The sequence below is a fragment of the Colossoma macropomum genome, unplaced genomic scaffold, assembly GCF_904425465.1.
Source record: "Colossoma macropomum unplaced genomic scaffold, Colossoma_macropomum, whole genome shotgun sequence".
Classification (NCBI taxonomy): Eukaryota; Metazoa; Chordata; class Actinopteri; order Characiformes; family Serrasalmidae; genus Colossoma; species Colossoma macropomum.
Genome location: NW_023494795.1, coordinates 41,589,925 through 41,616,981, shown reverse-complemented (window position 1 = coordinate 41,616,981; position 27,057 = coordinate 41,589,925). Strand labels below are relative to the sequence as shown.

Here is a 27,057-nt window from a genome sequence, read left to right as displayed (position 1 = left end):
CTCTGTTGCTTATCATCAGTAAGTAAATTGAGTCAGAAAAAATTATTATGAGCAAAACAAAAATAAGTAATGCCTCAGTACAGTGGTTAAATGACTAAACCTCATTTAAACTCTGTTGCTCTTTTTTCATGATATATGTTAATTGGAATGGGCTGTACAAATACAAGAAATATTAACTCACTAAATTTTATGATTAATACCACCTTTTAGTGATTTTTAAACAGATGAGGTAATCCCCTCTCTTTTTTTGATGTGTCATAACCAGTTTTGCCCATCATTAAATTCACTTTTTGGATCCAAGTACATTCGACCCATTAAAAAGGTTTAGTTGTCTTTTTTGTATCTATGGTCTCTTTAATCATAATGTGTGATTATGTTTGAAATTTTAATTTTGACAATGCAAATACAACATTTTATAATGAAACTCTTCATATTCACACATAAAAGAACATGAACATACAAAGGAGTTTCACAGATTGGGGGAAAAAACTTTCTGAGCCTGTTTAAAAGGTAACTGGTACATTAAGAAGTAGGATATTAACATACACAAGATCACAGAGAAAAACTGTGCACAAACAGGCTAATATGAGCGGTTGGAAATATAACGGTGTTTATCTTTATCTCAACAAATTCTATTACATCACTTTTTCTGAGCATATTGTGAATAAAACTGTAATACTGCAGTACATAATACACATCATGATATTTAGTTTTTCTGAGGTTTCATAATTTGGTAAAGACAAAAAAGCTCCAGTATTGGCACATTAAAATGTATGACTACATTGGTTTATTCCCCTCTAAAGAACAGCTGCAGCTTTCGCAGGCCCCAAGTTTTACTGCACACTTCTATGATCTAAGAATAGCTCAGACAGTTTGCATGGAAGTCCCTGTAGTTACTAAATAATAAGTTTAGTACGTAATGAGCCTGGGATTTTAAGGGGTTGACTGTATTTAGTGCAGTGTGTGAAACGCTAAATTAAAATCACTGCATTATAATTTTTTTATCTGATCCAACTTATCAAACTAAATATTGTTTTGCATCTTGTGAAATGTCTTGAAATATCTTGAAGAAAATCATATTAGTAACAATCATAACAGCCAAACAAAAAACCTTCACTCTTGAAAGACTGCTGCACTCCTGACCAACCCACTATCAGCTGTCCCATATGGTCTAGCGGTTAGGATTCCTGGTTTTCACCCAGGCGGCCCGGGTTCGACTCCCGGTATGGGAAGAGTTTGTTATGCAAAATATTCATGATATATTGTGTTTACTATATACTACATTTACATGCTCACAATGTCTTCATTAACTACACTCTTAAAGATGGTTCTTTAAGTGATCCTTAATGAAGACAATGTCCCTGTCCTGTTGCTTTAAATGATATTGTATTTATTCACTGTAAAGAAAGAAGGATAAAATATATTAGGGATTTATATATAGATGGTAAGTTTGCGTCATTTGCAGAACTCCAGAGAACGTACAAACTTCCTCTCTCACACTTCTTCAAGTCACAAGTCAGAGATTTTTAAGGCCACATCTGTCCAACTTTCAGACCATTTATACACATAATACAATTTAATCCTCTGGACCAGAGGACAGTCTTCAGTTTTTACCAAATTTCATTAAGGCCACTTTCAAGAGTTTTCTTTTCCTCCAGGATATATGTTAGATACAAGAAATATCAATTGTACATCATGGTTAATACCACCTTTTAATGATTTTTATATCCATGTTAAAAACATTTCTCATGTGCCTACAATGAAGGCTTGTGCTTTATTCTCACATTTATTCCTTATTCTAGCATTGCACCTTTAATATGCCAAATTTAATAACACTTGAGCCCTTTTTAAATTTCCTTTTTATGCTTTTTTTATTTTGCTTTTATGTACTTTGTACTTTCATTCATCTGTTTTATTTCTTTAAGCTACTGCAATTTTTACACTCTTAAGTGCTGTCTTTATTTTTCCCTTTGATGATGCTTTTTGCATTTATTCATGGGAAGCACTGATTTAACTTATGAAACTAAATATTGTTTTGCATCTTGTGAAATGTCTTTAAGTATCTTGAAGAAAATTATATGTAAAATCACTGCCTGAAAAAAATAACCACTATTCCTCTTGAGACACTACTGCACCACTGACCAGGTCACTGTCAGTCATCCCATATGGTCTAGCGGTTAGGATTCCTGGTTTTCACCCAGGCGGCCCGGGTTCGACTCCCGGTATGGGAATACTTCATTATGCACAATATTCATGATAATCTGTGATTCCTATATACCACATTTACATGCACACAATGTCTTCATTAACTACACTCTTAAAAATGGTTCTTTCAAGAGCTCCTTAAAAAAAGACGTTGGTTCTTTCCCGTTGCTTTAAATGATGATTGATGATGCTTTTTGCATTTATTCATTCAAAGCACCCTGAACTGCCTTTGAGTATGAAAGGTGTTCTATGGATAAACTTGCCTTGCCTTGACTAGTGTAATAATCTTTCTGTTATCTCAGCTACGGTGGCTGACAAGACCCTATTCATAATACAATCAAAAACATGTTACAAACACATACAGCACTGCAAATACAGAAAACACGCAGAAACACCTCAAAGCCAGTCACAAGACAACTGAAATGTTTCTGGAAGACTTAAAGGGGCGGAATGTCTATGATGAAAAATCATTGACAGAAGCAGATAAGACCACAGACACTCGGACACTCACATCCTGAGCTCATGGTTAACCTGGATGGCTAGTTTCCTCTCGGACATGTCGTACCTGTACTGTGGTAGTTAATCTGATATTACTAGTTAAACTCTAACAGTTACACTCTACAGTTGATTCCCATTACGATTCAGTGGTAATCAGAGGCAACCAAACCTCCATGTGCATCACAACCACAACATACTGGCAGTCTAACACACTACATTTAAGGGTTGAGCCTCAAGCCAGAAAAGGTCGATATTCTGGTCTTCTTGGCAAATTAAGGGTTTACACCTAATTTATAGAAGATAATCGCAATTTAAGTCGCAGTTGCTACATTAGTGAGAAAAAATGCAATTACATATTTCCCCAAGTCGTTCAGCCACAGCTGCATAGAATTAGAAGTCTAAATGGTTCCGTTGTCTCCAACTGTCCACCGGAAACATCTCTGCTGTGTTATGACTGGCATGTTTTTTTTGTATTTGCAGCGTGTTTGTGAAATGTAGCGCTGTGTCAGTATTTTGATGGAAGCGTTTTCTGAGTTTGCAGCTCATTTTTCATTTGCAGTTTCTTGGGTCCTCTCAGCCATCATACTAAGCTGTTATTCTTTAAAAAAAAACCCAATATATCCAAACTTGTTGAAAATGCATGTACAGCATTTAGTAACAAAACTCTTTATATTTACCCTTAAAAGAACATGAACATAAAAAGGAGTTTTATAGATTGGGGGAAAAAAAAACTTTTTTAACATGTTTAAAAGTTAACTGGCATGTTAAGAAGTACCACACTAGGACATTAACAGGCATAAAATCAGAGAAAAATTGCACAAACAGGTTAATATTAGGGGTTGGCAATATGACAGTGTTTATCACAACAAATTCTTATCACTTTTTCTGAACACACTGTGCATAAAAATGTAATATCACAGTACATCATATGCCATCATGATATTTAGTTTTTCTGAGGTTTCATAAGCTGGAACAGATCAAAAAGCTCTGGTATTGCCACACTGAAAATTTATTAAACTGGGTAGTTCCCCTCTAAAGAACAGCTGCAGCTTTCATTACAAAAAGAGCATAATTAGTCCTGTTTAACTGGGTTTAATGCAGCGCTCTGTGTGAAATGCTACATCAGAATCACTGTTTTTAATAGCATTTTTATGTTGTTCTTTCATCTGATCCAACTTATCAAACTAAATATTGTTTTGCATCTTGTGAAATGTCTTGAAATATCTTGAAGACGGTCATATTCATTATCAGTGTCCAAAAAAAAACATTGCCCTTGAGATACTGCTGCACTGCTCACCAGATCACTGTCAGCTGTCCCATATGGTCTAGCGGTTAGGATTCCTGGTTTTCACCCAGGCGGCCCGGGTTCGACTCGGAAGTGTTTATTATGCACAATATTCATGATAATCTGTGTTTATGATATACCACATTTACATGCATATAATACCTTAATGACCTACACTCTTAAAGATGGTTCCTTAAGGATTCCTTAATAAAGACAATGGCTCTTCCTCGTTGCATTAAATGATATTGCGTTTACTCAATGGAAAGAAAGTGGGATATAATGTTATAGAGATTTATATATAGATATTCTGCGTCATTCTGTCTGTCTGCCCTGCGATGGACTGGCGACCTGTCCAGGGTGTATCCTGCCTTCTGCCCAATGACAGCTGGGATAGGCTCCAGCACCCCACCGCGACCCAGAAGGATAAGCGGTTTAGATTATGTGTGTGCGTGTGTGTGTCGAACTCCAGAGAACATACAAACTTCATGTCTCACACTTCTTCAGATATAAGTCCAAAATTTTGTAAGGTCACATCTGTCTAACTTTTAGACCATTTATACACATAATACAACAGATTTAATCCTCTGGACGAGAGGACAGTCTCTACTTTTTTACCAAATATTACTAAGACACATTGACTCTGTACTGGCATCTATCAAGCTTGTATGGGAAGATGAGTCAGGACTGGAAATAGAAAATAGGAGGTCTGTATGAAAAATACACGTACTTGCTCAATAAATATAAGACATCATTTAGTTCAGTTTAAAACCCTGCACAGATTATACCTCTGCAAAACTAAGCTCCAGAAGGTTTTTTCATATATTTCCTCTTTATGTAACAGATGTAACACAATGGAAGGTACACTGATACATTCATAATGGACATGTAGTAAGCTACAGACATTTTGGACCAGTACATTTAATTGCCTTTCCAAAGCATTTGGAAGGGACTCGAAACCTAATCCACTTTAGGCTATGTTGGGAACAACTAACGACTCCGTAACCGTGGGGAAATATGATCTGTAGGCCATTCTCTTTAATATAGATATTGTAAAATATATACTACAAATGTGGAAACTAGACTCACCAACATGAATGTGGATAAAGGAATGAATCAATATATTACATTTGGACAAACCGTGATTTTTAAACAGTGAACAGTTAGAGCACTTTGATAAATTGTGGAATCCTTTGTTTGCCTATTTGGAAAATGGCCAAGATTAACCTGGTTCAACTTGTGAAACACCTATTGCTGCATGTGACTGTATATTTAAAAGCTGAAATTCTGGATTGTAACTGCACATTTTTTTCTGTTAGATGTAACCCTACAGTACTTTTCACACTATTTGTTCTATTACTAATTTGAAAATGTAAATAAAAAGGAAGACAATACCTTTATATAGAACCACTAACGCTTAGAGAACCATTTGCATGCTTAAAGGGTTCTTTGCATGATTAAATGGTTCTTCAGATTGATGTATAATATGCTGTATATGGTTCTACTTAGAATCTCTTTGAAATGGTCTCTGTATAGCACAAAAAAGGGTCCTTCAACTGTGACGCTTGACATCATAACAATAGCATAACTCTTTTTGGTGCTATACAGAGCCATTTTCAAAAAGACTATATAGAACCATATACAGTCCATTCTACATCAATCTGAAGAATCATTTCACTATGCAAAGAACCACTGAAGCATGCAAAAGGTTCTCTGAGTGTCCATGGTTCTACACAGAACCACTATCTTTACTAAAGAATTCTTGAAGAACCATCTTTTTTTAAGAGTGTACTTAGTCTCAAAAATGGACTGATCAACGAGTTGCATTAAACTACTCTACTTAGTTTTACACTTTGATATCTACATGATATAAAGCCCATCAAATATCAGCACGCTTTGTTTTCAGTTTATTTGTATTTTGTGCTAACCAATCAGCGCTCAGTAGCAGTAATGCTAATCAATCAGCGCTCGGTAGCAGTAATGCTAACCAATCAGTGCTCAGTACCAGCAACGCTAACCTATCAGCGCTCCCCATTAATTTTACTCTTTACCATTTAACCTTCCTTTTTATCCCTTTCATTTTCTTTTTACTCATTATATCCAAAGTTGTTAAAAAATATATATACGGCATTTTGTAATGAAACTCTTGAACATACAAAGGGGTTTTACAGATTTGGGGAAAAAACACTCTGAGTCTGTTTAAAAAGTAACTGGTAAATTAGGAAGTACCACACTAGGACAATAACATACATAAGATTACAGAGAAAAATTTTGCACAAACAGGTTGATATTAAGTATACTATATTAATATAATATTAATGACAGTGTTTATCTTTATCACAACAAATAGTGTTACATCACTTTTTCTGAGCATATTGTGCATAAAATTGTAATACTGTAGTACATCATACGCATCATAATATTTTGTTTTTTCATAATTTGGAACAGACAACAAAGCTCAATAAAAAATGAGTAAATATGATTAAATAGAAAATATGGTTAGTTCCCTCTAAAGAACAGCTGCAGCTTTCATTCCAAAGACAACAAAAAAAAAAACAATTGGTCCTGTTTCACTGGGTTTAGTGCAGTGTGTGAAATGCTAAATTAAAATCACTGCTTTAATAGTATTTTTTTAATGTTTTTTTTTATCTGATCCAACTTATCAAACTATATTTTTTGGTTTTGCATCTTGTGAAATGTCTTGTAGTATCCTGAAGAAAATTATATGCTTATCACTGCCAAAAAAACATTACCCTTGAGAGACTGCCACACTCCTGCCCAGACGTAACAGAATGGAAGGTACACTAATACATTTATCATTTGCAATTTATTGTACTGTTTGAATGTAAACTTACCAGTACTGAGTCCAGGTGAACCCAGTTTTCTGAGGACCTGGGAGGATCCACTCTGGCCCATGGGATGGGGAGAACCTGTAAAAGAGAGAAATTTGGTAAGAAGCATGTTATTGATAAACTGTGTTTACAATGGTAACTAGCTATATATGTGTATACACTACATTAACAATGCTAGTGATAAATGAATTAACATACATGTTGGAATCGATGACTTATTTGGTCTGTATTATATCATTTATAGATATATTTGTAATTGTGTATATATTGCTCATATAGTTATATGTTTCATAGATGTGTAATATTTATGCCTGTTATTGCAAATTTGCACTGTCTGTTTTGCACTATTGCTATTATTTGCACTTCTAGTAGATGCTAATTGCATTTTGTTGCCTTGTACTTGTACTGAGCAATGACAATAAAGTTGAATCTATCTATCTATCTATCTATCTATCTATCTATTATGAATCTGTGTTACCCCTTTTTTGCGTAGATGTGGTATCGTCCAGACCATGTGTGGGAGGGGCTACCAGTTTAAGGGGGGGATCATGGTACTAGGAGAGTCAAACACAGAAAGGGAGGAGGCAGAGCTGTTGCCCCATTAAGCTCTGACCTAAAGTCCTTGAATAGTTAGTGTTCCTCGTGACTAGAATGACTGTCTAGAATTGATAGCATTCATCAATGAAGTTGTTCTAACCTGTCGAGTTCTTTTAATCCTTTTATTTACGTTACTTTTTTTTTGGTTTTCCTCTCGCGCAATGTAAATAGTGTGTGCCAATCATTGATAAAATCAGAGCACTTGTGGGTACTCTGGCCTCTAGTCATCTTTATCTGGGCATGGAGCCTCTGATACACTGGGCCATTCAACTACCTTACCGGTGCTGTCATTCCATAAGTGATAGCGTCTGTAACAGCCTATCAAAGGCATTTGGAAGGGACTGGAAACCTAATCCACTTTGGGCTGTTTTGGGAACAACTAATGACTCAGTAACCATGTAGAAACATGAACAGCAGGCCAGTAGCAGTAATGCTAACCAATCAGCACTCAGTAGCAGTAACGCTCAGTGGATTTGCAGCGGCTTAGCCTGGCATCCAGTTGTTTCTGTTGTTTTCCCATTCCACCTTAAATGGTGCAGCAGTTACCTTTTAAACTGACGCGCCAGAATGTAACTGCTGCACCATTTAAGGTAGAACTGGAAAATTCATTATGGGGACCATTGCCTGTCCTGCCCGGCATCTCTGAGGTGCAATCATAAAAAGATGGCAAATGGCAGTAAAGATGATTCTGCCTAAAGGTAAAACAAAATTTCGTAAATGCGCACAGAGAAATGGTTGAATGGAAACCGGGCTACTCGCACAACACCTTTCCCATTTTACATGTTCTTGCGTGCTTGCGGCTTTCACACCGAGTGTGATTACATGCACTCAATGATCCAATCATAACTGCAGTTATCTGATTATTCAAATGGTCATGTAAACTCTTAGTCTGATTTCTTTTGGATTTCTCAGTCTGCGCATGTGCGAAAACAGACAGCGGTACCGGAAGTAAGTAAGTAGCATTGCGGCGAGATGACTGCAAAACACTTTTGGATCGACGCTGAAACCAAATACATTCTTAACAAAACAAAGGATTTAAATATTCTTCATCTTCTAGATGATGTACGTTAATTTGGTCAGATAAAGTGGTGCGATGTTTAAAAAAAAAGGTGTGGCAAGAAGTTTGAGTTTTATGTTTACATCATGGCTTCTTCTGTGAGTTTACTGGCTGATTGTAAAATCTGATTTCTGCCTGATTCATGTAGACCTGGAGTTTCCCCATTATCTGATTACCCAGGAGCATGTAAACGCGTTGATCGGATTACTGACAAAATCTGATTTTCTACAGTTATTGGATTATTGAGTGCATGTAAACACACTCACTGAGCGCTATGCTGCCTTCTGTCACTTGTGTACCTTCTGTAATACCCATTTTAAACGCTTGCTGTCAGTATTATATATTGTTCCTTTAAGTAATGCAGCCAGCCTAAATTTTGTCCACCCGCCAAAGGACCTTTCACCCCACCAACTCCAGCCAAAATCCACCCAATTTGCCAACACTGGTTATCTTGTTCCTCTTTTCACGAGGCTGAAGTTGGCTTCGTATTCACCAGATTCCTATTTCGACTTTTGAAACTGAAAAGGTTTCTGTTAGCATTTCAATGAAAAAACATGGAGTCGAAGAGTCGATTTTGAGCATCTTGCTCCGTCATTTTCAGTCTTTGTTGTTTTTGCTTTGTTTGGTAGCTTAAGCTGTTTCAGACACTCATTTTTATTAGAACTAACCAACTTAAGCAAGTTTCTTTAAATTAGAAGTCACATTTATAACTGCTAAAAATCTCCATGCTGCTATTTGCTGAGGGTGTGCAGCATCATCGACAGGCAGGTAAACACACCCCTTTGTCCTGATTGGTTGACAGGTGAGTAGAGACATTTGCTTATCCTGATTGGATCTTTTTGGGGTAATTACGGCAAGTCCACCTAATTTTCTAAATTTTCTTTATAGTTAAATATTTTTTTTTATTTTTTGCTATATCACTTAGCTGTACTGAATATTATTGCATTATCACTGAAACTATGACTCTCAGAAGTAACACAAACATCTTGGAGAGAACAGCCCTGGTCAGTATCAAGACTCTCTCAGCTGTCCCATATGGTCTAGCGGTTAGGATTCCTGGTTTTCACCCAGGCGGCCCGGGTTCAACTCCCGGTATGGGAAGAGTTTATTGCATGTCTTAATCCGCATGACATGAACATTTATTGTGTATTACGTTTATATGCCTGTAATATCCTGACTCGCATCTTGATCTTAGTGAAACACCTAGCGCTGACAGGTACATCAAATACACTACACTGTATACTGACATGATGTGCTTAGGCCTGTAAAAAGTGTAAATGTAAGTAATTAGCAAAGGCTGAAAATAAGTGATATTAACTTTGTGGACTGACCTTATAGCTATTCAAGCTAAGTAGTTTAATGTTTAATATAATGTGCTGGTGTACCAGATAAGCTCTGTGTGAATGTGTTTCCAGGATGGCATATTTGTGACATGTTTACAAAATTAGCTGTTTTAAAGGTTATTAATCAGTTGTGTGTAGTTAGCTTGCTAGCTAACATACATAGCATTTTGACAAAAAGAGCTACAGAATGTTTAATAGTTTTCAAGTAGCTGCTAAAAACTTCTAAGTAAATACTTAACTAAAAACTTATAAGAAACTGATTCGGCTCCAGTGATTATGTTAGTAATGTAACACGAGCTTTAGCGATGTTCGTAAGGGGAGCGTTAGCTCCTCTTAGATTTATCACTTACAGCGTGAACTGTGCGTCTTCAGGGAGAAGGTTGTTTTGGAGGAAAAGCTACTGTTTACTGACTATTCTGCTGCTTTAGCAGGATTTTTTTCCGGTGGTGGAAGGTAACGTTGTGTTTCAGTGATTCATGACACCGAGTCTCGACTCCTGTTGCTCGAATCTATGGAGTCGACTCTTTAACCAAGACAGCCGGTGATAAAGAGATACAGAGATATTAAACCATCCTAAACATAGTTTACCCAGTTTTTGAGTAACTACAGATTGCAGCGATATGATGAAAATTCAGCTCATTTCATCACATAATTAGCAGTGGAGTGATGTACTGAGAGCATCATTACTGTAGTCAGAACCCTTTGTAAAATAAAAAGTTGGATGTGATCTTGTTTCTCTTTTCTCGAGGCTGAAGTTGGCTTCGTACTCGCCAGCTTCTTATTTGAGTTTTTGCTGGTCCACCTTAAATAAAGCCAAAGTTACCTTAATGGTGCACCGGCGCCAGAGTGCAACTGCAATGCCATTTAAGGTGGAACGGAAAGTTAAATCTCAGCTCCATCCTCTTTTCAACATTCTGTGAAAACCACTGTTCTTGGTTTTCGTTCCGTGTACCGATTCTAATAAATGTTTATTGCGACCCAAATCCTGAAGAAAATGAAGAGCTGCAGTGGTGGACGGATCGAAAACTTTTCTGTGAGCAGAGTTTGTGCTCAGAGCGGCTGGTCAGCAGAGCTGGCGTTGTTTAAAGATGCTAATTAAGCAAACTCAAACTCAAATTCAGACTTTTTACTGTTTACACGGACCTCCGTCAAATTGTCCCTCGTGTCGATTACAAAGAAAACCCATGGAGTTGGAGAGTCGATTCCGAGCATTTCGACTCTTAGAGTCACACTGAACTGGGACTCCCAAATGCGTTGGAGTCGAAGAATCGATTATTTTGGAATCGACTGACATCACTAGTCTGAGTTTAAGAATACTAGCATTCATGTTTTCCTTACATTTCATGCTACTTATTTCTGACAAAACACGGGAGGATTCTTACCCCTTTCAGTGTCTGCACTCATTATGGTCATTTTGTGTGTGGTGTTTCAGAAATTCCTTCAAAATACGGCAAAATTACTGCAAAAACTACTTTTTAATCACGCTAAGCCTAAACGGACTAAAACCTTAGCTAACTAATCTGTTTACACGACCATCTCTAACAGTCTGAGACTAAATATCGACCCCTGGTGTGCATGTAAACACAGTTATAGTTATAAACGCTGCTGATTACAGTAGCTAAGCTAAATTAGCGGTTAGCGCACACAGCTAACACTAGCCCACAAAGAAGCTAGCTAGCTAACGTTGGCGTTTACCTCTCTTTGAGCCTAAATCTCACTTTGTCAGCTTCGCTTGAGCGCAAACGTGCTGTGTAAAATAAATATTACCTGTCTAGCTAATTCAGAGCGAGGTTGTCTCTCTTCCGGCCCTCCAACTAACCTAATGTCCTCTCTCCTGCACCCCTTCAGTCTTCTGCTCTCGCTCCATCATTTTCAGTCTGTCTCTGTTTTTTGCTTTGCTTGGTAGTTTAAGCCGTTAGAGGCGCTCATTTTTAAGAGAACTAGTTAGCTACTACCAGCTTCAGCAGGTTTGTCCCCTCTGCCCTGATTGGTTGATGGGCGAGTAGAGACCTTTCCTTATCCTTATTGAATCTTGTTGTGGTAATTAAAGCGAAAGGCCACCTAATTTTCTAAAATTTCTTTATAATTAAATCATTGAGGTGTAAACAGAGTGATTCAGAGCCACCACTGTGAACAATTCTGAGTCGGTTAGTTAGAACGGAGCATTTCACTCCAAACCGCTCTGAATGAATCTTAACCACTTTATTATGCAGAAATTTTGAAGAATCAGTGAAGTTCCCCTCTATAAGTTGATGTTCTTTTCTTCACAGAGCCTGCGGCAACCACAGAGACCGAGTCTCCCTCCTCTAAGCAAAAAAGGACCCAAGGTTGGTTGTCACACTTCTCACTTTGGCTCTCTTACACAAACCAAAATAGTTCATAGCAGCCAAACTGAGATGTAGTGAAAGCTCAGAGTGTCAAAAGAGTGGGACATTAAGTAGTTATTTCATTATTATGAAGAGATATTTGGTACTGAATAGATGTGCATTTGTGACAGTCGACCTCATATCAGAGTTGATTGTTATATTCATGATACCTTATGTTAAAGAATGTTTCAAGAACATTTTATGTGAACAAAATGTAAAATCCGCACTCTTAGAAAATATGGTTCTTGAAGGGTTCTTTAGTAAAGAACATAGTTCTAAATAGAACCATGAACACTCGAACAACCCTTTGCATGAATAGAGGGTTTCCGGATAGCAGACGGTTCTAAGCTAATTCTAGCTTACATACACAAGTGTTGGTTGGAAAAATATTAGGCATGTGGGCCAGATGCTGGACAGCTGTGTGTGGTTTCGACTCATATCTACTTTTACGGGGCAAATCTGGCTTGAATGTTGTGGCCAAAGAACGTGGACGTATGAAGAGGGCCACAGCACTACTAAGTTCCGTGTTTGGTTTATTTACGTCTCAGTAAATGGACCAAGTCTGGTATGTCATTACACCATGAAATGGTTCTTTAGATTAATGGTGAATGTGTTGTCCATGGTTCTTGACATCTTGACATTATAACCATAGTAGAACCCTTTTTGGTGCTACATAGAACCCTTTTCAAAAAATTTTCTATATGGAGCCACATGCGACAAATTTTCCATCAATCTGAAGAGCCATTTCATGATGCAAGGAATCCTTTAATCATGCAAAGAGTTCTTTGAGTGTTCATAGAACCATTTTCTCTACTAAAGAACCCTTGAAGAACCAATTTTTAAGAGTGTACACGCTGTAAAGCATAACGTTATACAGTTATATTTAAATGTCTCAAACGACCGACTGACAGTACAAGACAGTATTGATTTTTTTTTCAAACGTTTCCCTAAAACGGACTACAATGTCTGTGGCACGGATGACGTCACTACCACACATTCTCTGAAGCGGCGCCCTCACTGAACGGTGGATTTTGTAGTTCAGTTGCGCTTTTTCGGTTTACGGTTATGTAGGTTTGCCAAATAGAGTACGGGTTCTATTATATTCGTAGCTGGTATGCTTATATGATCGCAAAATGACTGTTTCACAAACGTCGCGGCTTTAAGTGACTTTTAAGCCATCAAAAGTTTCCAGAAGGAGAAATGAATGGCGATTGAAATGTTTTTAACGCAACCAGCAGATGGCGCACTTCTGCACCTTTCTTTGCACATTGCTTTCAGGAAACTGAATGTAGAGTGTTGCAGCACATCACATTTCAGTCACGTGCATCAAAAAGGTTGCAAAAACAAGGCTGATGTGTGACAAATATCTTCCAAAGTAAGAAAAAGAAAAAAAAAACTTTCTAGAACAGATCAGAAATCTACACACTTAAAATATGGTTCTTCAAGGGTTCTTTAGTGAAGAAAATGGTTCTATATAGAAGCATCAACACTTTTGCATGGTTAAAGGGTTCTTTGCATTATGAAAGGGTTCTTCACCTCGATGGAGAATACGGAACCTATACAGACCTTTTTTGAAATAGCACCAGAAAGAGTTCTTCTATTGTTAAAAACTTGACATTGTAACAATAGAAGTATGCTTTTTGGTGCTATATAGAACCCTTTTTCGAAATAGAACCATACACAACACATTCTCTAACAATCTGAAGAACGATTTTGCGAGGCGTTTAATCATGCAAATCATGCTTGAAAAACATTTTTAAGAGTGTATAAAATAAAAGTGACACCTTTTTTGCATTTATTTTTTCATAATTTTGACTAATTCAAGGTTTAAAAATTCTCAATAGCAAATTATTATTGACAAAATATTCTGCTTTTTTTGGGAACATGATGGCTGCAAATGTTCATTTTCACTGTTGACCACAAGGGGGCAGCAGAGACTTTCCACAAAGCTCCTGCTAGAGACCAGCATGTGGTCTTTGAATCTGGGGCATCCCACTGCTGCATCACCACTGTGTCAGACAGCATCTGATCAGCTGCTCCTGTTAAAGGGGAACCCCATCACCATCACTTCACCATCACCTTGAGCATCAGGACAGCACAGCAGCAGTGTTCCTCAGCTGTCCTACTGCTACATCTGCAAAACCCACACTGACCTTCTACACTTTATTTTAGTTTGTATGTCCAAAAGTTTATAGACACATACTCATTCAGAGTTTCTTCTGAAATGAAGAGTATTGAAAGTGCGTTTGTGCTGCAGGAACAGCCTCTACTCTTCTGGGAAGGCTTTACACTAGATGTTGGAACATAGCTGTGAGGATTTCATTGAGCATGAGTGTTGTCAATACTGATGTTGGACAGTCAGTTCTGGATCACTCCAACTCAACCCAAAGGTATTGGATGGAGCTCCATTACCCACCAAACAGAATTTTGATTTTGACACAGTCAAAAGTTCAAGAGGTTAATTAGGAGGTCCTGGACCCCTTGGTGGCGCTGTAACAGAATAGTTCACCCATTTGCAGCATATCTGTGAATCCGAAAACTCGCCCCAATTTTGCAAAAAACGTGACTTCCTCATTTCTCACACTGAAGACAGAAGAGGAGATGAGCAAGATCTCAGTTAATGTGAGGAAGAGCACATCACCAAACTAGAATAGAGCATTTACAGAAAAACAATTAATAAAACAAACGTTTTGCTGCCACTGAAGCATCAGCGCCACTATGGTGAGCGAGTTAGCAGCTGGTCAAAATGGGACCCCCTGAATACCAGGGGGTATTTCACACACTGGACAGGTTGACCTTAGGCTTATGTGCAGCTGCTCCAGAGTCTCACTCTATTGGTCAGCGCTTTTCTATGGAGATGACCTTAAAGCAGCAAAATTCACTCATTAGAAGGGCTGTCTGGATACTTTTGGTAATTTTTTCCCAAAGTTTTGTTGGCAGGTTCTGAGGAGGTTTGGTTAGTTGTCACTGGAATGTGGCTGGTGGCTTCTGACTCTTGAAACGTTGACGTGTTATTAATAAGTCAGAACAAATGGAGGCTTGTCTTCTGCTTCATTCTGAACTAATGAGTGAAGAAAGTGCTTTTTTCTTTAACACTGTGGGTTCCCAACCTGGTCACATGCACAACGTTGGGTGTAATCATTTGGCATTGCAGTTCCTGTGTTTAGCGAGCTCGTTCAGCAGTAATCGGAGAAACACACTGTGGTCAGTAAACATCAGCAAAATTGCAAGTTGCACTTTTGCTTTTTAGAGTGTTCCAGAAATAACAAATGGGCCAAATTAACCCATGTGAAATTGACCAATGTGGAAAACATTCTCACTTCAAAATGAAAATGTTTTTTGTGAGTGCACAGTATACAAATTATGTTCTGTGAAAAACCTTCCAGTGTACATTAACCTTATATGTCCAGGGCCCACCAACAGGCCCAAAGTTTTACATACTTCTATAACCTAAGAATAGCTCAACCAGTTTGCATTAAAGCCCCTGTAGTTACTGAATAATAAGCTTTAGTATCTAATAAACCTGAAATTTGTAGGGGTTAAATGGCTCATGTATTTTGCCAAAATTCTCAAAATTCAGTCCTCATCTTTGGTAGTGCCTATACAAACAGTATCCTCACCAATCACAAGGCTGATGTGATTTGTCCCGTCCATACAGCTTTAACAAAACTGTGTTCCCTCACGGTCTCTGTGTTCAAGTCAAAGAAACTTACAGAGAGAAGGCTAACCACCGAGCAAAAGCTAAACTAGCAGGCACAACAGAGCTATCAAGCTAGCTCATCTCTCTGTCTGTTGTCCGTCTGTCCATCCATTCATCCGTCCATTCATTCGACCAGCTACACCAGCGGTCCCTGGATGCAGATCCAGCAGTGAAGTGAAGAATAAATTTCTTTAAGGTTCTCCATATAGAAGCTAGTGGGGTCTACAGCACCACCTGTATGTGTAGAAGTAAAAGGTGTTCACTCATTCCTCCACCTTACTTGCACAGTTCTGTTTATTTCTGCTTCAGCGATGTGGGCTGTCAATTACACCAGTTCATTAGAATATTAGGCCTTGCCTAGACAGCTCTCAGACATTCCAAAAAAGTTGGGACAGGGGCATGTTTATCAGTGGGTGACAGGTCTAATCTGCAGGCAGGCCAGTTACTTTTTTACTACGCAGCCATGCTGTTGTAATACATGCAGAATGTGATTTGACATTGTCTTCCTGAAATAAGTAAGGCCTTTCCTGTAAAAGACGTCGTCTTAATAGCAACATATGTTGCCAAAATCTGTATGTACTATTCAGCATTAATGGTGCCTTCACAGATATGCATGTCACCCTTGCCATGTGCAACAATTTATTTGTTTTTAATGCAGTGCCACCTGAGGGCCCAAAGATCTTGGCTAGCCAATACTGGTTTTCACCCTTGTCTCTTGCATACAGAGATTTCTCCAGATTCTGTGAATCTTTTAATGTTATTATGTACTGAAGATGATGAAAAGCAAAGGTTCTTTGCTATTTTACATTGATTATCGTTATTCTTGAATTATTGCACTATTTGCCTGTGCAGTCTTTCACAGAGTGGTGAACCCCTCCTCATCTTTACTTCTGAAAGACTCAGACTCTCTGGGATGTTTTTATATGTCATGTTACTGACCTGTTGCCAGTCAACCACCAGGTGTTTTTTTTAGCATTACACGACTTTACCAGCCTTTTGTTGCCCCCGTCCCAACTTTTTTGGAACGTTGTTGGCATCAAATCCAAAATGGGCATATATTTTTCAAAAAACAATAACTTAAAAAACAATCATTTCTCAGTTTCAACATTTGATATGTTGTTGTTGTACTATTTTCAATTAAATATAGGGTTTAAATTATTTGCACATTGTTGTATTTTGTGTTTATTTACACTTTGTACAGCAACATTTTGTACAGCGACACATTTTGGGTTACTTTTGACATAAAATGTGTTAAAATATTTCTGTGCCTAGTTACAGTTCACATGTTTTGTGTTATTTTTCACACAAAACATGTGAATTGTTTCACGTGTTCAATCAGAAAGCTATATGACACAAAGAGTGTTAAAATGGTTAACACAAGTGTGTTGTTATTTAACACAGCACTTTTTAGTGTGTATATGATGAACCATGTTTGAAAAAGAGACATGTAAGAGTGAAGAACCTTTGAAAGGTTTAAAGGACCTTTGTATAATGTGAAGGCTGTATATCAATTTAAGGGTTCATCATTATGTTACCTTTGAAGTTATTTCATGTCAGGTCAAGTAAAGGTTTATTTATATAGCGCTTTTACAACGGGTGTTGTCACAAAGCAGCTTTACAGAAAAATCCAGGTCCAAGCCCCCATGAGCGTCACCAATGGCGACAGTGTCAAGGAAAAACTCCCTAAGAGTATGAGGAAGAAACCTTGAGGGGGACCAAGACTCAAAAGGGGAACCCATCCTCCTCTGGTCGACACTGGATAGCAAACAATAACAGCAGAGAATGAGATTTGGTCATTAGTATAAGATGTGGAAAAGGGGAAAAGCAGGAGAAGCGATGTCTATGATTAAAAAAATGCAGCAGCATTATCAGGAGGGTCAGTGACGTGCAGGTTTGCACAGCATTCTACAGCAGGAGAAGACTGTATTTTTTCTACTTAAAGTATTTTTATATAAGAAGTATGAAAATATGTTTGTTGTCTCATTGGATTAGTTTAAGGGGCGGGACATCAGACACGTTTTGTCTAAAATAGATGTTTTGTTCATTTTTATAGGTCACTGTAAGTCACACCGTGTCTTGGTTTGAGTAGAAGTTATTTAAACTTCAAAAAAAAGCTTCTTACGGAAGTCCAGAGAGGCCATAAGGTAGTTATAATTTTCCGGATTGTTATCTTGAGATCACAAGAGAATTAACTTGTTATTTCAAGATAACAATCCAGAAAATTATAGCAACAACTCATGACCTTTCAGGACTTTCGTAGGTTCTTCACTCTGACTCATCTCTACAAAAATGGGTCTGTAAACAAACCAGCTGTTGAAATGTGGTTCTGTAGCATCACAAAAATAAGAATATAAATGTGAATTTGGACTAGAGTGACTGATTATGAGCAGCTAATGCTAAGTTTATATTTCTGAGTAGCCTTTTCAGTGTCAGCGCTGCTGGTAAGTGGTCTCAGCTGGTCATTTGGTGGACATTGTTGTGTACAGTGTGTGCTGGGTGTGGAGAGGAGTTTCCATACAAATGAGTCTGGCCTCCTGCGCCCACTGCGGTATGTAAAGCAACACCTGCCCCATCATTCGATATGCCTCACCTTTTACTGCTCACACTGCGCTGGCCTACAGACCGCTCTACTGGAAGAAGCCGATATGGAAATTATATTGAAATCGTTCGGCAACTGATGCAAGCTTGGGCTGAACTGAGTGTCCTACACAAACCACATGTTTCACCGCTGAAATTTACTTCAAATGTCAGCAACTGAGCTCTCCAAGCTCCGCCCACAAAACGTAGTTAAAGCTGTGAACAAGCTTTACCGAAGGTTGGTAAAAATGCCATTCAGCCTAATGAGAAACTGTAGAACAGACTCGGTTTATATCACAATACCTACATTTAGAGTCGGTTATTCATTCAGCCTAAAGAGAAACTGTAGAACAGACTTAGTTTATATCACAGTGGGCAATTATAGGCAAGTCAAGTGGCACCTTTCATAAACTGCGGTCATTCAAAGTGCTTTACAAAGAGGAACATACAAAGATAATTCAAGTTTGAGTATAAGATCTTTCCCATATGCTACATGCTATATGGTCTTCAGAGCATTCATGCTTTTATATGTGTCTCCCTGCTGAAAAAATGGCCTTTAGAAACTGGATTAGGATTAATAGTTTTGCTTCCTAATGGGAATTGGCTAAATGATTTCTAATAGAGACCACTAGTTTCCTGTAGAACACCTTTAGATCCCATTAGGGAACCATTAAATGCATTTAGAATCAGTCATTTGTCACCTGATAAACCATTAGGATTCTTTACACTGTGATAACAACCCATTAAAAAAGCCAAAACACATTACAGATCCATCAGGAGCCAACAGAAACACTTAATGGTTTCTGTGGGTTTTTTTCAGCAGGGCTGTTATATGATCTTTGTCATACTTTTTTTAAGTTAATTAAAATTGTATATAGTGGTGATATTTTGCAGTTGATTTAGGCCTACAGTCAGGTTCTTCAAGGGTTCTTTAGTGAAGAAAATGATTCTTTGTAGAACCATGAATACTCAAAAAACCCTTTGCCTGATTAAAAGGTTTGTTGCATCATGTAATGGTTCTTCACATTGATGGAGAGTGTGCTATAAACGGTTCTATATGTAACCTTTTTGAAAAGGGTTCTATATAGCACCTAAAAGGGTTCGTCTGTTGTTACAAGCTTGACATTGTAACAATAGAAGAACACTTTTTGGTGCTATATAAAACACTTTAGAACAATATTTAGAACAATATACAGCACATTCTCTGTCAATTCAAAGAAAAAAAACATTTTATTATGCAAAGAACCCTTTAATCATGCAAAGGGTTCTTTGAGTGTTCATGGTTCTATATAGAACCATTTTCTTTGCTTAAAGAACCATCATTTTTGCAGGGAAAACTAATGTCATGTGATGGTTCTTCAAGGGTTCTTTAGTAAAGGGCATGGTTCTATTTAGAAACATCCATTCAAGTTTGAATGGATCTTTGCATGGTGAAATGGTTCTTCTGATTGATGGAGAATGTGTTGGTTCTATATAGCACCAAAAAGCGTTCTGCTATTGTTACAACCTTGATGTCAGAACAATAGTAGAACCCTTTTTGGTGCTATATAGAGCCCTTATAAAAAAGATTCTATATAGAACCATATACAACATTCTCCATAAACCTGAAGGATCATTTCACCATGCAAAGAACCATTGAAGCATGAAAGGTTTCTGTATAGCACTCATGGTTCTAAAAGAACCATTGCCTTTACTAAAGAACCCTTGACGAACCATGTTTTTTGAATATGTACAATGTAAAGCAACACAGCCGTGCCCTTTAAGTTAAATTACATTTTAAAGTGGATTGTAATTTAGTTCTAACACAAATTCAGCATTTCATTGTTTAAATGTGAATCCTTGTGCACTGATTTTCAGTAAAGAGGTCAGATGAGGTGAAGGCAGTGTAATAGCAGTTTTGGTTTCTATGTTTGCATATATTCTGCATGTCACTATGGAAAAGTAACCTCGTGTGTATTGTGTTTCACATTTTCTACTGTAGTGATTTTCAGTTGGCTTTTCAATTTGGCACTGTGACTTATTACAGTTCACTGCTGTTGGAGCAAAACCTTGTATTTCCATTTTTATTGTTTTTTAGTTTTTGATATAATTAGAAAATGTGTTATCCTTTACATTGTGTGTAAATTTCATGGACAAAATATGCTTGGGAAAAAGTCTGGTTCCATTGACTTACAGTAATTGTAAAGTGTGTTATTGTTAAGGAGGCCAGTTTTGGCACTGTCTGCAGCCATGCAAGTCTACTTAATAGAGCTCAACCATTAAAAAAGGAAACAACCACTGTAACAACTCACAGCCCTTTTACTCTTGATACTTGAGTATGTTTAAAAGCAAACACTTTGCACTTTTACTCAAGTAATAGTATAAAGTGAGTACTTCTACTTGTTCCTCAAGTAGTATTTTACCAAAAGTATTTCTTTTTTTTACTTAAGCACTCTTAAAAAAGGGAGCTCTTCAAAGGTCCTTTAGTAAAGGAAATGGCAAAATGTGCATGACTAAAGGGTTCTTTGCATCATGAAATGGCTCTTCAGGTTGATGGAACATATACTATAGATGGTTCTATATAGAGTCTTTTTGAAAAGAGCACCAAAAAGTGTTCTTCGATTGCTACAAGCTTGGCATTGGTGCTATATAGAATCATCTACAGCACGTTCTCCATCAACCTGAAGAACTCTTTCATGATTCAAAGAACCCTGATAATGCCACTGCATACTGTGACATTTTCAGAGATGCACAGAGTATAGTACACACTTAAAAAATATGGTTCTTCAAGAGTTCTTTAGAAGAAAAAGGTTCTATATAGAACTATGAACATTTAAAGAACACTTTTCATGATTAAAGGGTTCTGTTCATCGTGAAATCGTTCTTTAGATTGATGGAGAATGTGCTATAGATGGTTCTATATAGCACATAAAATAGTTCTTCTGTTGTTACAATGTCAAGCTTATAACAATAGAAGAACCCTTTTTGGTGCTATAGAGAACCCTTTTCAAAAAGGTTCTTTATAGGTCCATCTAGAGCACATTTTCTATCAACCTAAAGAACCATTCGTGATGCAAAGAACCCTTTAATCGTGCAAAGTGTTCTGTAAGTGTTCATGGTTCTATATAAAACTATTTTCTTTACTAAAGAACCCTTGAAGAACCATAATTTTTAAGTGTGTACTGTACTCCGTCCACCTCTGAAAATGCCACAGTTCAGTGTGAACTGGATAAAAGCTATTAGTCAAAGGGCTGATTTTAAGGTTTAGCACATTCCTAACCTTCTTACTAAATTACAGTTTAAAAAAATGACAAATATTTAGTGTAAATTTTAGATAAAAAGAAATTCTGAAAACTCAAAACATGGATTTGCCACAATCAGCTGACACGCCACTTTTCATATGGTTCTCCTTGAGAGCTCTGAGGCTGAAGCTTTGAATGAGTACTCCACCAATTTTTGGAAAAATTCTGCTTAATTAAACAGTCAAGATGTAAACATTGAGAGTGGTTTGGTGTGAAATGCTCTGTTCTAGAGACACTTACTGACTCAGAATTATTCACAGTGGTGGTGATAGGAACCAGACGTCCACCTCTAAAAGCTCCCTCACAGAAAGTTATTACATTAAATATGAATTCGCTGCCTGATGTCTGAGACATTGTTTTATGGTAGTTGTAGAAGATTTCGGCCTTAAAATCCATTCAAGGATACATGCAGGGCGTTATGAGGCATAATAGCCTCTAAAGAAACTATTTTCCCATCATCAACATTCCATATAAAACTCAGATTTGTAGGTTCACTGGTGGTTCTGGATAGTAAATAAAATGTCTATATTTGTGTTGTAGTCATGGCGACCCCTGGTTCCTATCACCACCACTGTAAAGAAATCTGAACCATTTCACACCAAACCACTCTGAATCACTCTCGCACACTGAATTATGAAAATATGGAAACATCCCCTTTAACAACATAAATGTAAATGCAAAGGAAATGTTGGTTTTAATATTTCATAACTAGGACTGTCAGCACATTGAATTAAATGGACAGCAGCTCAAATGGCTTTTTTCTCTGACCAGAACCTGCACAAGATTTTATAATAAAGCCAGGAGAGGTAGAGATGATAATACCTTGACAGGTTATGTAACCCACTGTCATGAGGAGTCCTGGCGTCATTACAGAACTCATCAGGTACCGTTTCACTGTGGAACTCAGTGACGGCGGCAGTTTAATGCATTTAATCACTCAAATAATCTGTCTTTGGCTTATTTTCCAAACATTTTCCCATTTTACAGATTCCTTTACTCTCCAAGTCCATATACAGTGACCTGAAACCTGCAACTGTGTAAAATGACTGTGACAGTGCTTTAATGATTCATGGGAACAATGTAAGTCACTGGTGATGAAACTGGCATCACTGGGGGTGTTTTAAAGCGCTTAGATGAAACAGCGCAGTCATGTGCTCCACCAACACAGAATATGAATATTCATGAGGAAATCAAGTCTGTTTCCTTTAACAGTCTTCTTCTGATCCAGACTTATTATTAGACTCTGCTGCAAGGCAAGGAAATCACAGGTGAGGACAAAATGGCACATTTTCCACTTAGAGGGCAACTTCACCAATTAAAAAACAAAATCGCCATAATGAAATGTCTGAGATGTAGACAGAGTCATTCAGAGTGGTTTAGTGTGAAATGCTCAGCTATAAAGAAACTTATCGAGTCAGAATTGTTCATAGTGGTGGTGATAGGAACCAGACATCCACCTCTAACAGCTTCCTCACAGAAAGTTATAACATGAAATGGTTATGAATACGCTGCCTGATGTCTCAGACATTGTTTTATGATAGTTTTGTGATACAGTTTTGGCTCAAAATGTATTTAAATCCATTCTTGGCAGAGGGATATTGGTGGTTTTGGATAGCAAATAAAATGTCTATATTTGTGTTGTAGTCATGGTGACCCCTGGTTCCTATCACCACCACTGTAAAGAAATCTGAGTCTCTACAATCAACCATTTCACACTAAACCACTCTGAATGAAAAAATGGTGGAATTCCCCTTTAAACAAGTCTGAATGAAGATGGTTTCCCCTAATGTAGAGCAGCAGGTGCAGTGAAACCTCCTGTTCTCACTGATGTAATCATACTGGAAAGCTGCATGAAAAAACTCATTTGTAAATGAGATTTAGCCAATGTTAAACACATATACAAATAATTCTTGAAAAAAATAAGAAAATTTGTCCCTCCTTTGCTGCAATAACAGCCTCTGCTTTTCTGGGAAGGCTTTACACAAAATGCTGGAACATTGCTGTGAGGATTTGATTGCATTCAGTCACAAAAACATTGGTGGGTACTGATGTTGGGCAGTAAGGCCTGGCTCACAGTCACTGTTCCAGTTCATCCCAAAGATACTGGATGGGGTTGAGGTCAGGACTCTGCGCAGGCCAGTCAAGTTCTTCCACACCAAACTTAGCAAACCACTTCTTTATGGAGCTCACTCTGTGCACAAGGGCAGGAAAGGGTCTTCCCCAAACTGTTTGACAAAGTTGGATGCACTCGATTCTCTAGAATGTGATTGTATGCTGTAGCATTAAGATTTCCCTTCACTTGAGCGAAGGCACATAAACCATGAAAAAAAGCCCATTAGCCCTCCTCCACCAAACTTTACAGTTGGCACAATGCATTCAGGCAGGTAGCAATCTCCTGTATTCACTAAAGATTCTTACATCCGACTGCCAGATGGTGAAACATGATTCATCACTTCAGACACCTTGTTTCCACTTTTCCAGAGTCCAACAGTGCTTTTCAGCGATGTTCAAGGTACAGGGATGGATTAAGTGATTCTAGGTCTCTGGGCAAAAAACAGCAATGGCGCCTCCTGAATGCACATTTTTAAATTAGTTCCTGAGTGGCGCATCTACGCTGTAAAAAATGTCTTGAAATAATCGGAACCCCCTAAAATCCCAGTCTTATTACATACTAAGGCTTATTATTCAGTAACTACAGGGACTTTAGCACAAACTGGCTGAGCTATTAACTGAACTAAAGTAATTTGTATTTTCATGGGGCCTTTGGCTCCTTTGGCTCATGGGGGCCCTTGGGGACTGCCTACCATTTCCTAGTGCAAAGACCACCCACCTGTGTCCATACAAAGTTTCCTATGACACAGGCTACCACACCATCCCAAAGCATATTAGATCCACCCCCATGCTTAACAGTTAACACAGTGTTCTTTTCATCAAATGCTGCTTCTTTTCCTCCAAACGTACCTTTGGTGATTGTGGCCAAAGAGTTCCATTTTTACTTCATCACTCTGCAGCACTTGTTTCCATAATGCCTCTGGCTTATCTGGATGCTGTTTAGTTTTCTTCAGACACTGACTTTTGTGATGAGATAGCTGGTGAGGTTTCCTTTTGATGACTCTTCCATGTAGATTATGTTTGTGCAAGCAATGCTTGGTGGTGCATAACGGTGCACCATCACTTCTGTGTCAGCAAAGCTGTCCTGCAGAGGTCCTTTGCTGCCATGTGGGGGGTTTGCTTTGCCTTTCTGGCAGCACACAAGCAGTTTCATTTGAGCATTTCCAGATCTTGCCCTGACTTCCACAGTTCCTCTTTTCATAATTTTGCCATCTCTTAATGATATTTCATACAGTGAAAATTGCAAGTTGAAATTGGTTTGGTATCTTTTTATAGTCTTCCCCTGTTTTGTAAACATCAATTAGGTGTCCAAACATTTTCACATCTTTACATATATTTTATGTATTTCTTTGTGCAGTGTGTTAGGGTACACATTACATGTGGCCTTGCCCAAGATCAGATGAACATAATAAATGGATTAGGAGTAAAATTGATTTCATTAAATTTCACTTCTCTAATTTGCCTTGTTGTTGTCCTCTTTGATCTCAGTACATGTGTGGTTAGGACAGCTGACTGCTGTTTACATTTTTGTCCAGGCTCCGCCCACCCCAATCACTCGGCCTCCGGCTGCTTCTGCACTGCCTGCACATCACTGCGTTACATAACACAGAGAGGAGAAGAACAGAGAGAGAGAAAAAAGAGAAACATCATCCCTCTCTCTGTCCTTTCTTCACCAGCATGATTGAGCATTAGAATGGCCCCCTGGGTGGGAGGAAGCCCACGGCTCTCTACTGCAACTCACACACAGGCTTGTTTTTATATGTTGTGAGGACGTGGCATTATACATATACCCCATATATTATATATTTACAGTATGCAAGAAACCTATATATAATAATATTCTTCATCTATGTAAATATTGATATATTGGAATAATATATCACATAGATGTTTCATACATATATACTGACACTAATGTGCTCCTTATGTATTAGAGATATAATCATAGTACCAGTAATGATAAATTTATTAATACTGTTGCCCTGTTTTCCATGTATAACCCTAATCTTAAACTCAGGAGTCAAAAAGAGACTTCGGTAACACTTTCTATGAATGTCACCTTTATAAGCATCTATAAACACATTCATAACATGTTATAATGCATTCATAAGGCATTATAAACATGGCTATAAATATTTATACATATGCATTATGCGTTATAGCCATGCTTATTATGCATTATGAATTGTTAACATAATACATTATAAGTACTGTTCATAACAAATTATAAGAGCTCATAAGTCGTATTTGTCCGCTCTAAGTAAAGTGTAGTGTACTGTACTAAAGCCTCCTCCAGTGTTCAGAGTGAGGCTTCAAGTTGAAGTATTTATGGAAGGATTTACTGAAACACTAAAACAAACACAATAAAGCACATTACAGGCTTCAAATGTCAGAGTTTAAACTAGAGCTGCCATCAGTGTTTTACCCAATGTGGGAAAGTCAATGTACACCACCGTTAGCTTGGTATTTGTCTTTACTTTGCAGTCTCCAAGTTGGGACTGACTTCTTTGGCACTGACATTATAACATGTTATTAACACTATTTATAATGCATTATATTAACAATTCATAATGTATAATAAACATGGCTATAAAGTGTAATTCAGTGTAATTCATTTTTATAAGTGTTTATAATCATGTTTATTATGCTGTATGAAGGCATTATAACATGTTATAAATGTGTTTATAGATGCTTACAAACGTGACCTTCATAGAAAGTGTTACCGAGACTTCTTTGTTATTTCAGTTTCAGTGGAGCTTCTGTAAAAGCACTGTACACAGTCAGCATTCTGCTGGTCCTGTTTGTATCTGTTTTTACCACACATTCAGGACATTTGTGCCCAGAAAACATATGAAAACATACAAAGACACTTGCACAGCACTCGACTGAGTAGTGTAGGCATTAAGCCCCCGCTTGAAGAATGCTACCCTTTTTATGCACGCTGCTTTGAGAGAAACGCTGCCATATGAAAGGGCTTTGATGCCTGTGTGAATGGAAGGATCCCTATTTAGATGACATTCCCCTTTCACATACTGTGAAAGAGAATAAAAGTGGAATGAATGGAAAGAGCACTCTGTTCTGTTCTGAGCTCTCGTACGTACATACATACATCTCTCAGAGGCGGAGGGTCTGAATGGACTCTGTCTGATGGATGAAGCTTTCTTGACTCCAGTCTGAGCAGTGGTGT

At 37.8% G+C, this 27,057-nt stretch overlaps 3 non-coding genes across 3 annotated transcripts; all 3 read left to right on the top strand.

Annotated features, from left to right (window-relative positions):
- The first annotated feature begins 1,160 nt into the window (after positions 1 to 1,160).
- On the top strand, positions 1,161 to 1,232 carry trnae-uuc. The gene has a single exon. It is a non-coding gene; the product is annotated as a tRNA-Glu (tRNA).
- Positions 1,233 to 2,159: 927 nt separating this feature from the next.
- trnae-uuc lies at positions 2,160 to 2,231 on the top strand. The gene has a single exon. It is a non-coding gene; the product is annotated as a tRNA-Glu (tRNA).
- Positions 2,232 to 9,520: 7,289 nt separating this feature from the next.
- Positions 9,521 to 9,592, top strand: trnae-uuc. The gene has a single exon. It is a non-coding gene; the product is annotated as a tRNA-Glu (tRNA).
- The last annotated feature ends 17,465 nt before the right edge of the window (positions 9,593 to 27,057 follow it).